Raw genomic sequence first — 12,136 nt, 5'->3', positions numbered from 1 at the left:
ACATGCGATAAGCGATCCCCATTCGGGGATTGAAGATGGCTTTTAAAGCCAACGCGCCGAGCGACGACCGCCTTGTAGAGCGAGCGAACGGGCGCAAATAACGGGTTCCCAGCGACGAGACAGACAGAGGGGGCGGGGGGGGGGGTGCATTTGGCCGTCATGGGCTTTCACTGCGCGAAAGGTACACACACCGGCGGTTTCTATAGGCGTCGCATATCGTTCGTCGAACGACCTTGGTCCCCATTGGGCAGACGTGTAAGTACACGAGCCTCAGAGCGCCTGAATTTGTGCAGACCTCGGCGGACTCCATATGTGCGCCCGGAGAAATCGCAGAGTCATTCTCGGGGGGCTATACACGGACGGCGATATGACCCAGCGGCAGCCAGAAATAGGAGCGAACGGAATGAGAGCTTTGGGTGCTACTAAAAAATAATGATAAAAAAAAACGTGAATTACGGTTGTAATAAAGGTAGAGAATAAACAAAAAGGAGAAGGAAACTTGATATCTCCCAGGCTCTATTAGAAGAACCCATAAAGGTGCGAGGAGCTCTTCCTAGTTCACTATAGCGTGACTCTCCCCGCTGCCCGTGGGGTTGCCACCCGTGTATAACAGAGGGGACAATTAATGGCCTCTGTGAGCGGTGTTTTCGTGCAGTGTACGTCGAGTAGTCACTACCTGCTGAGAGCAGCAGCAGCCGTTGAAGGTTTAATTCACATCAGAACATCTTAAAAGGGAGAAGCGTCGAAACACCCATCTTCCTCTCTTCTTCCCCACACTATATAGCGTGCAAGTGGGCGGGGGGGGGGGGGGGGTGAGATATATATTTTCTACAGGAGAATCAGTGGGGTGCAATGGCAAGGTTTAAAAAATAACTGTAGTCAATTCGATGAAAAACGAACGTTGTTTGTGTCAGAAATCCCCTAAAGGCAACAGTTAATGTGGTACCACTTTTCTTTTCTCACTCTCATAACAAACATTCACGTAATCGTTTTCCAATAGGGTATGTTGATTCAATAAAATGCCTCGGATTATTTACTGATAATGACCTTACCTGGCCCGGTCATTTTGCATGCATATGTATAGACTCAGGAGTGCTGCTTGTTTATTATTTGATATAAAATATTTTCTTCCGATGTCAGTTAACACAACGGCCATGCAATTCCTCGCGTACAGTGTCTTTATATAGGTACGGCAGGGCCATGTTTGCATTTTCTTATGTTCGTTGGCAGCGCAGGATCGATGCTATATTGAAGCATATCCTGAAGAACATCGCTTACAATTCTCCTGTGGTGGACAGTGCAGATCTGTTTCCGTCATTTTGCTTGAGTTCCTTTAATTCACTGCTTGCGCAAACTGTTGAATGCCGTTACTTTTGGAACTTAGATTTCAGGCATGTGGCGATATAACTCAAAGCTATTCCAAACTTTTCGATTCCAATTCTGGAAATCAGCCCTACATGATTGGTCAAAAAATTTTAGGGCCAGCCCCACTTCGCTTGTCTCGCACGATACGTCACGAAAACAGTGAAAACACCCCATCTGATATGATGTGTGCGCACTGATTATGCATGATTAAACCGAACGAAAGAAAAATAATTATTTCTCATTTGACGCATCTTTCATCACAATACGCTGCCATTGCTCAAACGTTTTCGAGCTGCGCCCATTTCGCCTGTCTGTCACGCGACGTCACAAAACAGGGAAAACTCATAGCGTCTAAGTGACATGTACGCGTTAAAGACGCATTATTATGCCGAACAAAACTGGTCCCCCCCCAATAGCCGGAGGCTGCCCCATTGCGAAAGGAAAAGAAGGTGGTAGCCCGCCGATTGCTCTGGCACTATAGCTACTCGGAGTGGCCGCGGAGCTTGGATTTATTTGCGTATAATAAACGGCTTTCCGTATCAGTATAACGTTATCGAGCCCTTTCGGCAAGTACGTGGCATGAATTTGCCAACTCTTCTTTGCTGAGCATCCGTTTTAGCGGCACTCAACCTTCCGTTGCACGCCGCCGCGATTTTCGACCAGCCACCGCAAGCTAAGCAAGGGGAAGCGGATCAATCGCAGAAGCGGGCACCACCCTCTTAATCCGGTTACCTACTTTCCCTGTGCTGGCTCGGCCTCATCGAAACCCTCTCCACTTGAGCGTGCTCCTCGCCTCTTGTAAGCCAATTCGATAAGGAAATCTTCTCAATGTAGGCAACGTTATTCGCTTTGAAAGGAAAAAAAAAAGTGACCTCTTGTAGATGAAGAGCGCGTTTGATTGGGCTTCTCAAACAACGCTGCGCTCTACCGTCCTATGCTTGCATCGGCGTTTACGTAAATTTGACGTCAGACGATTGGAACAAAAACAGATTGGGATAGTTTTACGTTGTAGGGCCAATGCCACTGTGCCTCGATCACTCGGGAAACTTCCTCGTTTGATTGGGCCCCGTTGAGCTGCAAGATATGGCAAAGCTGGAAGGTGTTTTTATTTTCCGCAATGTTTCAGTGAACTCTTAGACGATACGTACACTCAATGCGACCTCAAAGCGCGCCCCACCAAATATGTTAAATTATCCTTGACTCGTGTAATGCTGTCTTATTGGTTGTTGTCGACTGCTACCTGATTTCTCCGTTATATTATCACGTAGTTTTCTTTGTCTCGTTCACTCGGTAGCGACGAGTGATTTCAATCCTGTTCAATGTCTCTTACAATATTACGTTGCCAATGTTATGAAGTTCTGTCGCGCAAGCCTCCCTGTGGCTTTGGCAGACCCGATACTTCAATGTACAAACTCAAGATAGCCATAAATTGTCATTGTTCTTCTTCTTATTATTATTCTCCGTATGTTGGGCGTGGAGAGCGCTACTCGGATTATGTCGTGATCACTTCCCAAATTTTCATCAAAGGAAACCCATTGTGCGTCTCTGATGTTTATTGTAAAGGCACGGTCGGGCGCCGTGTCTCTACTGACGCTGTTACCCGTGCGCGTCGGTTTGCCGATCTGATTGAGAACAATAGGAAAGACTAAATTAACTGACTGGCCTCGTTATAGAAAACTCCAGAGAGCTCTGGAGGAGTCGGATACAGCCCCGACCAACATGCGAGAATGGACCGAATTCCTTCGACGAGCACATGGGGACACCACTAAAGCCATTGAGCGTACAGTGGAGGTGCCGGTGATAGACTCTCACCTGGTCAGCCTATGGGAAGAGAGGCGGAAACTGGCCAAGAGGTGGAAAAGGCAACGTCTAAACAAACACCTGAGACGTTGTCCTGAGACCTGAGACAACGCATCGCTCTCTTGGCAGAGCAAGCCCAAGGCCATGCCAACGAGCTCGCTAAAAACGAGTGGGCGACGTTCTGTGGAACCCTGTCAGGAACTCTGGGAACGAGCAGTACGTGGCGAATACTACGAAGCATGCTAGACCCGATGAGCACGCGTACTGAGAACAACAAGAAGCTCCAAATTATTGCAGACAACTTCGAGGGTACAGACCAAGATGTCGTTCACGCGCTTCAGAAAAGGTACATAGGACCCTCACCTGCCACGGGATCGTCGTACGCGAGGAGACAATACGCGGGGGAGGCGAACCCTAAATTAGACGAAGATATAACGTACGCGGAAGTGTATGAGGCGGCACAATCCGCAGTTAAAAACTCGGCACCGGGCCCAGACTCGATCACAAATGCAATGGTTCGAAACATGGATTCGGTAGCCCTAGCGAAAATCACAAAGATATTTAATAGCGAGTGCTGGGCCAAGGGAGACTTGCCCCAAGAGTGGAAATTGGCTAAAATAATCATGATCCCCAAACCAAAAAAGAATCCCTCGATTGATACACTACGGCCGGTGTCGCTCACGTCCTGCCTAGGTAAGCTCTATGAAAGGGTTATCCATAGCAGATTGCAGCGATACCCGGAAGAGCGGAGCTGGTTCCCGGACTCCATGATAGGATTTCGCACGGGTTTATCTTGCCAGGACGCGTTCCTCCTACTTAGAGATGAAATTCTAACTAATATACCGTACGGCGACGAGAGACTAGTCCTAGCACTAGACCTTAAAGGAGCATTCGACAACGTCTCTCACGCCGCAATATTGGAAGAACTCGAACTCGCGGGTTGTGGTGAGCGCACATACAATTACTTAAGAGCGTTTCTTTCCAACCGCGAGGCGAGCATCAGTATTGGCCAAATCACTTCGGATTTATTTAAAATGCCTGACAAAGGAACACCTCAAGGAGCTATATTATCTCCTCTTCTCTTCAACATCGCGATGTGTCCACTCGCGCGCGATCTGGATCGGATACCCGACCTAGGTTACACGCTCTACGCAGACGACATCGCGCTGTGGACGAGCAGAGGTTCACTAGGGGATAAGGAATATACGCTCCAAAGTGCAGTATTAGCGGTGGAGAAATTTTCTAGATGGAGTGGCCTGAAGTGTGCACCCGAAAAATCTGAGGTTATCCGGATACACGCGAAAGGCTACAAATCCAGAGGATCGATTAACATCGTGGTTGAGGGCCAATCAGTCCGAGAGGTACCCACGATGCGAGTCCTGGGTTTGTGGCTTCAGAGCGACGGGAGAGCACTACAGACACTCAAGACCCTCAAATCCACAGCCAAGAACATAGCCCAAATGATACGTCGCGTGACGTATCGAAAAGCGGGAATGCGAGAAGACGATACCCTAAGGCTCGTACAGGCCTTAGTGGTTAGTCGAATAACCTATGGCTTACCGTACCAAATCCTGAACAGGGAGGAGGAAAAGCAGGCTGACACAATAATCCGAACCGCTTTCAAAGCTGCTCTGGGCCTGCCTAAATGTACTTCAACGGAGCGCATGTTAGCTTTGGCAGTGCACAATACTTTCGACGAACTGAGGCAAGAAACCCTGATGCGACAGAGGGAGCGCTGTTACGACACCCAACCGGTGCCACCAGTGTTACGAACTTGCACCGCTGCACCACGATTACGGCTTTGTGGTCCCGTAGCGCTCGTCACCCGTTTCGTGACAGAGCGTTGGTAGCGAAGACTCCGAGCCTGGCGTCGATGAGAATAACAAAAGGGACTTTATACATTATATACAGGTTATCATACAGGACATGAACGGGTCGGCACTGGGGCCGAGTGCTCACAACAAACGCGACTGTTCTCGCACGACGACGTCCGGCGAAAACGCGTGACACATCTCACCCCAGTCGGGAGCGACACTCTCTCCCGGTGGGTCGGCGGATCCTGTTTTTCAGGCAGCGCGACGCTGCTTTTATAATCCCCGAGGAACCATTGTCACTCAAACGGCCCAATACAAAGTCAGCACACGACGGTCGTCCGAGGGGTCCAACCAGCGACCGCGCTGGCCACCCGGTTCAAAGTTCGCGCGCGCGGAGACCTCCAGGCAAAGGGAGGTGCGGCGCCGGGCTGTCTGGCACACGCCGACACGTCCAAACATGCGGCTAGCCGAAACTTCTCCCGCAGGACCCCGCTGCCTGACGGCTCAGCATCTTGACTTGTGAAGGGAGAATTAGGGCGCTCGCAGGATAGATTCTGCATCTTGCAGATTCGGAATCCGGGCTTGTGGTAATGGCACAACAGCATCCCCGCCCTCAGATAAGGCGCCGGGAAGACGAGCTGCCTCCACGTGGCTCGGATGCCAGGCGCGCACGTTCGTCAGGCTCGTCCAAGTTCACGTCCAGTGTCGGGACGCCAGGTAACTTCACGTGCCCAGGTCCGACTCGCCAGGACAGGAGCTCTGCTCACCACGTCGTCGCCAAGGCACCTTGACCAGCTCCGCTCGGGTCGTTCCTAAGACCTTGCTTCTCGCCACTGGTCCCGCTTGGTCGTTCTGCAGCTTGCAAAACCGACCGGCAAAAGGCAACACCCAACACGAACAAGTGCCCTCTGTCTCCCGTCAAACACCAGACAAGGCCATAATTCAAATCAACCTAACTAAATTGCTATCCCTCTTTTTGCTCCCGCTGCAACAAGAGGCAGGTGTACGATCTAGTACACAAGGCTCAAACAACCAGTTTTCAAATTAACAACACAACAAAATAGACAAGAAACAATTAATAATCAGCAATAATAATGACAAATAGAATGGTCCCCTTGAAATCGCTTTGGACCGAAACCATACTTCTGAGGAAGCAAATGAGGTCATTCATTTTTCCCGGCGATATTTTCGCGGAATCTGAAGCTGCTTATATTTGCGACCCTGCTTATCCGTGTAGCGGCGGTACGATAAGCCAGATTCTTTGCCAAATGAAACCCCCTTTTTTTTTCACTCCCCGTTTGACGCTCTTCCTCAGATCGCCTAGTGAACAATCTTCCTGTTGTTCGCGAATCCGAGTTTCCCTTTCAACTGCAGCCTGCTCCTGCCAGCTGGCGGAAACCGGAGCGAGTGTGGAGCCCGCGTCGCCTAATTGCGGCGTCGCGTCTCTATCGCGGCTAGCACTGCACGCGTCACTCCCACTCACCTCCAGGACCCGCTCGTCTAGGCCAGCGTCCGAGCTCTGCCTCTCCCGTGACTGCTCGCCACTCAAGTTACCTTGATCAGTCCGTGTGCCGCACCGCTGTTCGCTCACCGACGCTAAGTCAAGTTCCCTCGACAGCGGGCGCGCTTTGGATCGCGTGGGGGCCATGTACGCCACGTCGGCAAAGAATGATTTGCCGTGATCCCTCAGCAGCTGCTCCGAGCTATTTGAGAAGAGGTAGGAAAATTGCTCCGGGAGGGCGGCTGACACCGCGGCTTCGGTGTTAAGTTTCCCAAACTCTCCTTCAATGATAACCGTTGCGATCGGTAAACAGACACTCTCCTTCTCGGCCACTTGCCGTATCCTAACGCACTCTCCCGTAAAATCACTCGAGGAGACGAAAGACGGGTGAACAACGTCCATAGTTGCTGCAGAGTCCCGCAGTGCTCGGCACTTCTTGCCGTTTACCTTAATTTCCTGCACATAGGGCTCCAATAGACGTATGTTTTTGTGAGTTTCCTGTATCGTTGCAAAAGCAATTCTCTCTGGGCAGCTTGCAGCGATGTGCCCTTGCTTTTTGCAATTGTAGCAGGTTAACGGTTTCCGTTTTTCAAAAGAACGCGTCATTTCGTTTCGCTGTTTCGGACCATCGTCATCATTCTGAGATGCATTCTGTCCATCCCTTACAGTTTCTTTGGGAAGGGACTCGTCTTCCCGAAACTCGCGACGCGTGATTTCCTTCCGTTCGTCGGGCTTCCCGTAAAACCCATCTCTTCTATCTGCTTTTTCTATGCGCACTGCCTTGCTGTGCAAGCTGCGGCGGGTGTAATACTCTTCCGCTAACTCTGCTGCCTTGTTTAGCTTAACCTCCTTTAGCCTATCTTGCAGCCAGAGCCGGACATCCTCATCAATGCAACGGTAGAACTGCTCCAACGCGATGCATTCGACAATTTTGTCGCGGTCGTCGTAAACCTCTTCGCCCTTCAGCCATTCCGCCAGGTCGGCTTTTAGACGAAACGCGAAGTCAACATTCGACTCCTTACCCTTTTTTGCATACCGGAACCTCTGCCGGAAAGCTTCGGGCGACAATTTGTACTTCCGCAGTAGCGCTTCCTTCACATCACTGTAGCTCTCAAACGCCTCTTTCGATAAGCAAGTTATTACGTCTGATGCCTCCCCAGGAAGCAAGGCTAACAGATTCTGTGCCCAAAGGGATCGCTCAATGCTATTCCGTTCGCAGACGTGCTCAAATTTCACGAGGTATTTGGCCATATCCTCTCCGACGACAAAGGGTGGAAGTTGATCGCGTATTCTTGGAACATTAGAAGTGAGACTAGGCGCTGGCGAGCTATTTCGGGTCTCCAACTCTTTCATTTTAAGCTCGTGCTCACGAATCTCTCTCCTTTCCTCCTTTTCCTCCTCGCGACGTTGCTGTTCTCTCCTTTCCTCCTTTTCCTCCTCGCGACGTTGCTGTTCTCTCCTTTCCTCCTTTTCCTCTTCGCGACGTTCCTGTTCTCTCCTTTCCTCCTTTTCCCGTCGTTCATTGATACCCGCCCAGGCCTCAGCGGCTTCCTCAGCCGTTACGTCCCCGGTCCTCATGACCTCAAGGATCGCATTCTTTCTTTTGGTTGAGCCCAACTCAATGCCCAACTCCTCACAAATTTCGAGAAGTTCCTTCACCTTGTAGTTCTCCATCGTTCACACTGTCCTCCTGCTGTTTACTCTTTTTGAATATACCTGCCGTACGCTACTATAACACTACTAGTAAGACATATGCAAGTATTTCACACACTGCCCCGTTTTACCCCCTCAGCATCCCCTGGTTTTCAAAACACTCTTACTAGGCTTGAAACACTCAAGGTTATCACAATGCAACACCAAATCCTTCCCTAAGCTACTATAACCTGTGTCAGAGAAAGTCTGGTGTTTGAGGTAAACTTCAGGCACTCACCGCGCCGAGGTAGCTGATGCCGGTCAATCCCGTAGCTGCCATCCAGTGTTACGACACCCAACCGGTGCCACCAGTGTTACGAACTTGCACCGCTGCACCACGATTACGGCTTTGTGGTCCCGTAGCGCTCGTCACCCGTTTCGTGACAGAGCGTTGGTAGCGAAGACTCCGAGCCTGGCGTCGATGAGAATAACAAAAGGGACTTTATACATTATATACAGGTTATCATACAGGACATGAACGGGTCGGCACTGGGGCCGAGTGCTCACAACAAACGCGACTGTTCTCGCACGACGACGTCCGGCGAAAACGCGTGACACATCTCACCCCAGTCGGGAGCGACACTCTCTCCCGGTGGGTCGGCGGATCCTGTTTTTCAGGCAGCGCGACGCTGCTTTTATAATCCCCGAGGAACCATTGTCACTCAAACGGCCCAATACAAAGTCAGCACACGACGGTCGTCCGAGGGGTCCAACCAGCGACCGCGCTGGCCACCCGGTTCAAAGTTCGCGCGCGCGGAGACCTCCAGGCAAAGGGAGGTGCGGCGCCGGGCTGTCTGGCACACGCCGACACGTCCAAACATGCGGCTAGCCGAAACTTCTCCCGCAGGACCCCGCTGCCTGACGGCTCAGCATCTTGACTTGTGAAGGGAGAATTAGGGCGCTCGCAGGATAGATTCTGCATCTTGCAGATTCGGAATCCGGGCTTGTGGTAATGGCACAACAGCGCCTCAGCTTCACAAAAACTGGTAGGGCAATATTGGCTAGACTCAATATCCCAGCATACCCCATTTATCTCACAGAGCAGGCCGTACCTCTCCCTCCTTCGATGAGATCCAAAATTACAGTAGCCCCAATTCCAAAGAATATGCATCCAGAGTACAACAAAGAAAGGCGCAAAGCACGTGCACAACACATTCAATCAGCCTACTCTAACAACCATAGGTACAACACGTACTACACGGACGCAGCTCTGTATGCAGAGACGACCGGGCAGCGCTACCAAAGGAGGTACGCCCTGGCAGTTGTGAACGCTGTCAGCCAACAGCAAATTACCGCGTCGGCCACGGCGGGATCCCCAACCTCGGCTGAAATATTAGCAGTGGCGATCGCACTCGCTCACGCGGAGCGTTCGCAAAGGGACTCGGTCGTGGTCACGGACTCCCAGGAGACATGTCGCATGTTTCTCAAGGGGCACGTGACTGCGGCTAGCCTCGCGATAATCCCGAAATCCTTCAACCACCATCATCGCCTACTCTGGTGCCCGGGCCACGCGGGGGTACAGGGGAACGAAAAGGCTAACGCGTTAGCTCGAGGGTTCACTAACCGAGCGACGGCGTCCTCTTCTAACCCCAACCACCCGCACTACCCATCACAAAATTCCACCAATTTAAATGCCAAAGACATCCTTGCTCATCAGCGTGGAGTCCGAAGAAAATACCCGCCGCCTCACCCACAACTTAACGGGGAAGAGGCCGCCGATTGGCGTAAAATACAGACCGGGGTGTTCCCCCATTTAAAATTGCTAAACGCCATGTATCCCACTCGTTATAGGGCCAACTGTCCTTGGTGCGGTGGCATACCTACCCTAATGCACATAACCTGGGAGTGCACTAAGCACCCTCATAGGCCAAACACCAGTAGGACAATGGAGCAGTGGGAGGCACAGCGCGCCCGCTCCGATCTGGCAGGACAAAAGTCCTTAATTAGCCAGGTCAGGCAGGCGGCAGAGGCCAGTGGGGCCCTGGACTGAGAGGCTCCGACCACCCCTCCTTCAAATCTTTACAATCACAATAAAGTTTCTCTCTCTCTCTTATTATTATTACTATTATTTATGTTATTATTATTATTATTATTATTATTATTATTAGAAAACACTTTTTCAGTGTAAACTAATTTGCTGTTTCTATTTAATGTCTAAGCTGCACGTAGTTCACGGCATACAATAGCGTTTCCGTATTTCGTCCCCCTTCGAAATTCGGCCGCCACGGCCGGTATCGATCTCGTGACTTTCTCGTGACTCGATCTCGTGACTGATCTCGTGACTAAGAGCTCAGAAGCGCAACGCCACATCCATCAAGCTACCGCGGTGGGTCTGAAAATCGCCCTATACTAGAGAACTTTAGAGCAGGAGGGATGCAAGTCGTTGTGGCCCAAAGCGCTAGGGGGCCCCAACACCTTGCGTCCCCCTTATCCAAATCTCTCTGTTGCCGTAGAAAGCTGCACGCAAATATACGTATACGTTGTCAGGAACGTTGTCGACAGCTGACGCTGACACGCGTTGGTAGTCGACAGCCTTTCGCGGTGGAAAGTGTGTTCGTTCCCCTTAGTACACGAAGTTATAAGCCACAGAGGCTTCATACCTGGTGCCTTTCTTTTTGTTAGATCATACAGAACTTTTTAAAGTTACCTGCGGCAGATAGCATAACTCTAGTCGTTGAGCTGGATTACTGAAAGAGGCGGGAATTACTTGCACAAGAAATGGAAATGCATGATCAAACAACTAGCACAGGTTAACTAATTAGTTTTTTAAAGAATTACTTTACGGTACATATTCAAATTTACGAATTGTAGCCGGTGAGTTCACAAGGCGTCACCACTTGAAACCAAAGTTTTCAGGATGACACACCAGTATCGACATATTAATTCGCGAAGTTGGCAACAAGATACATTGATCTTAAAATTTTTTGTACGCAAACAAACAGGGCCGAAGACTAAGAGCAACACAAGGACGAGCGCTCAAGGATGAGCGCGCCCTTGTGTTGCTCTTATTCTTCGTCCCTGTATGTATGCGCACAAAAAGTTTCAAGAGGAATCTGTTCCAACTAGGCCGACTCGCAGTCATGCTTGAGATACATTGACGTCAGAGTTACTTTTGCGCTTCAAAAAGATGTAAAGATTAGTAAAAAGACGTTTTCCTAAAAAAAAAGTAAGTGGAACGACAGCGCATTATTACCGCAAGTTTGACAGCGCCTATCGAGAGCGGTGCCATCCTCCGTATTCGCTGCAAGCGGAAATTTCTTGCAAACGCAACGATACAACTCGTAAACTGCAATACGTGTCGTAAGGTAACTAAATAAAAAAAGCACTTTTTTAAATTATGGGGTTTTACGTGTGAAACCACAATCTGATTATGAGGCACGCCGTAGTGGGGCACTGTGGGTTAATTTTGACCACCTGGGCTTCTTTAACGTGGATATAAATCTAAGTACACGAGTGTTTTCGCATTCCGCTCCCATCGAGATGTGGCCGCGGTGGCCGGGATTTGATCCCGCGACTTCGTGCTTAGCAGCGCAACACCATAACCAATAAGCAACCACGGCGGGTTAATTAGTGAATTCCCGTTATATAGTCGATTACGAATGCATTTCGCTTTTCTCATTCGAGTAATGTCCGCTGCTTCGAATAATCCAGCTCAATGACAAAAATCACGGTATCCGCCACAAGCGACTTTTAAAAATTCTGTATGACACAAAAAAAAAAATATCACCGACGATTACGATACTATCTAATAAGAAATTAGAACGTAGCACTATACGTGTTTTCATTTCGCGATATACTGAGGCAAAGACTTTAAGAGAGACACGTAGCACAGACGGCAATCGTCGAAAATCTGATTTGCGGGTCAAGCGCGTCGGTTTTTACACATGACTCGTCGAAGGCTCCAGTGTAATCGCTGGTTCCGCGTGACTTCTACAAAGTACTACACAATTCGCGCCGCCCATGC

At 50.0% G+C, this 12,136-nt stretch overlaps 1 protein-coding gene across 1 annotated transcript in view; it reads right to left on the bottom strand.

Moving 5' to 3' along the window:
* Nos (Nitric oxide synthase) overlaps positions 1–12,136 on the bottom strand; it is a 446,097-nt gene that overhangs the window by 34,902 nt on the left and 399,059 nt on the right. The window lies entirely within an intron of this gene.

This window comes from Dermacentor albipictus, chromosome 2 (genome assembly GCF_038994185.2).
Source record: "Dermacentor albipictus isolate Rhodes 1998 colony chromosome 2, USDA_Dalb.pri_finalv2, whole genome shotgun sequence".
NCBI lineage: Eukaryota > Metazoa > Arthropoda > Arachnida > Ixodida > Ixodidae > Dermacentor > Dermacentor albipictus.
Note: the sequence above shows the minus strand (reverse complement) of the source record. Positions and strands in the feature narration are given on the sequence as shown.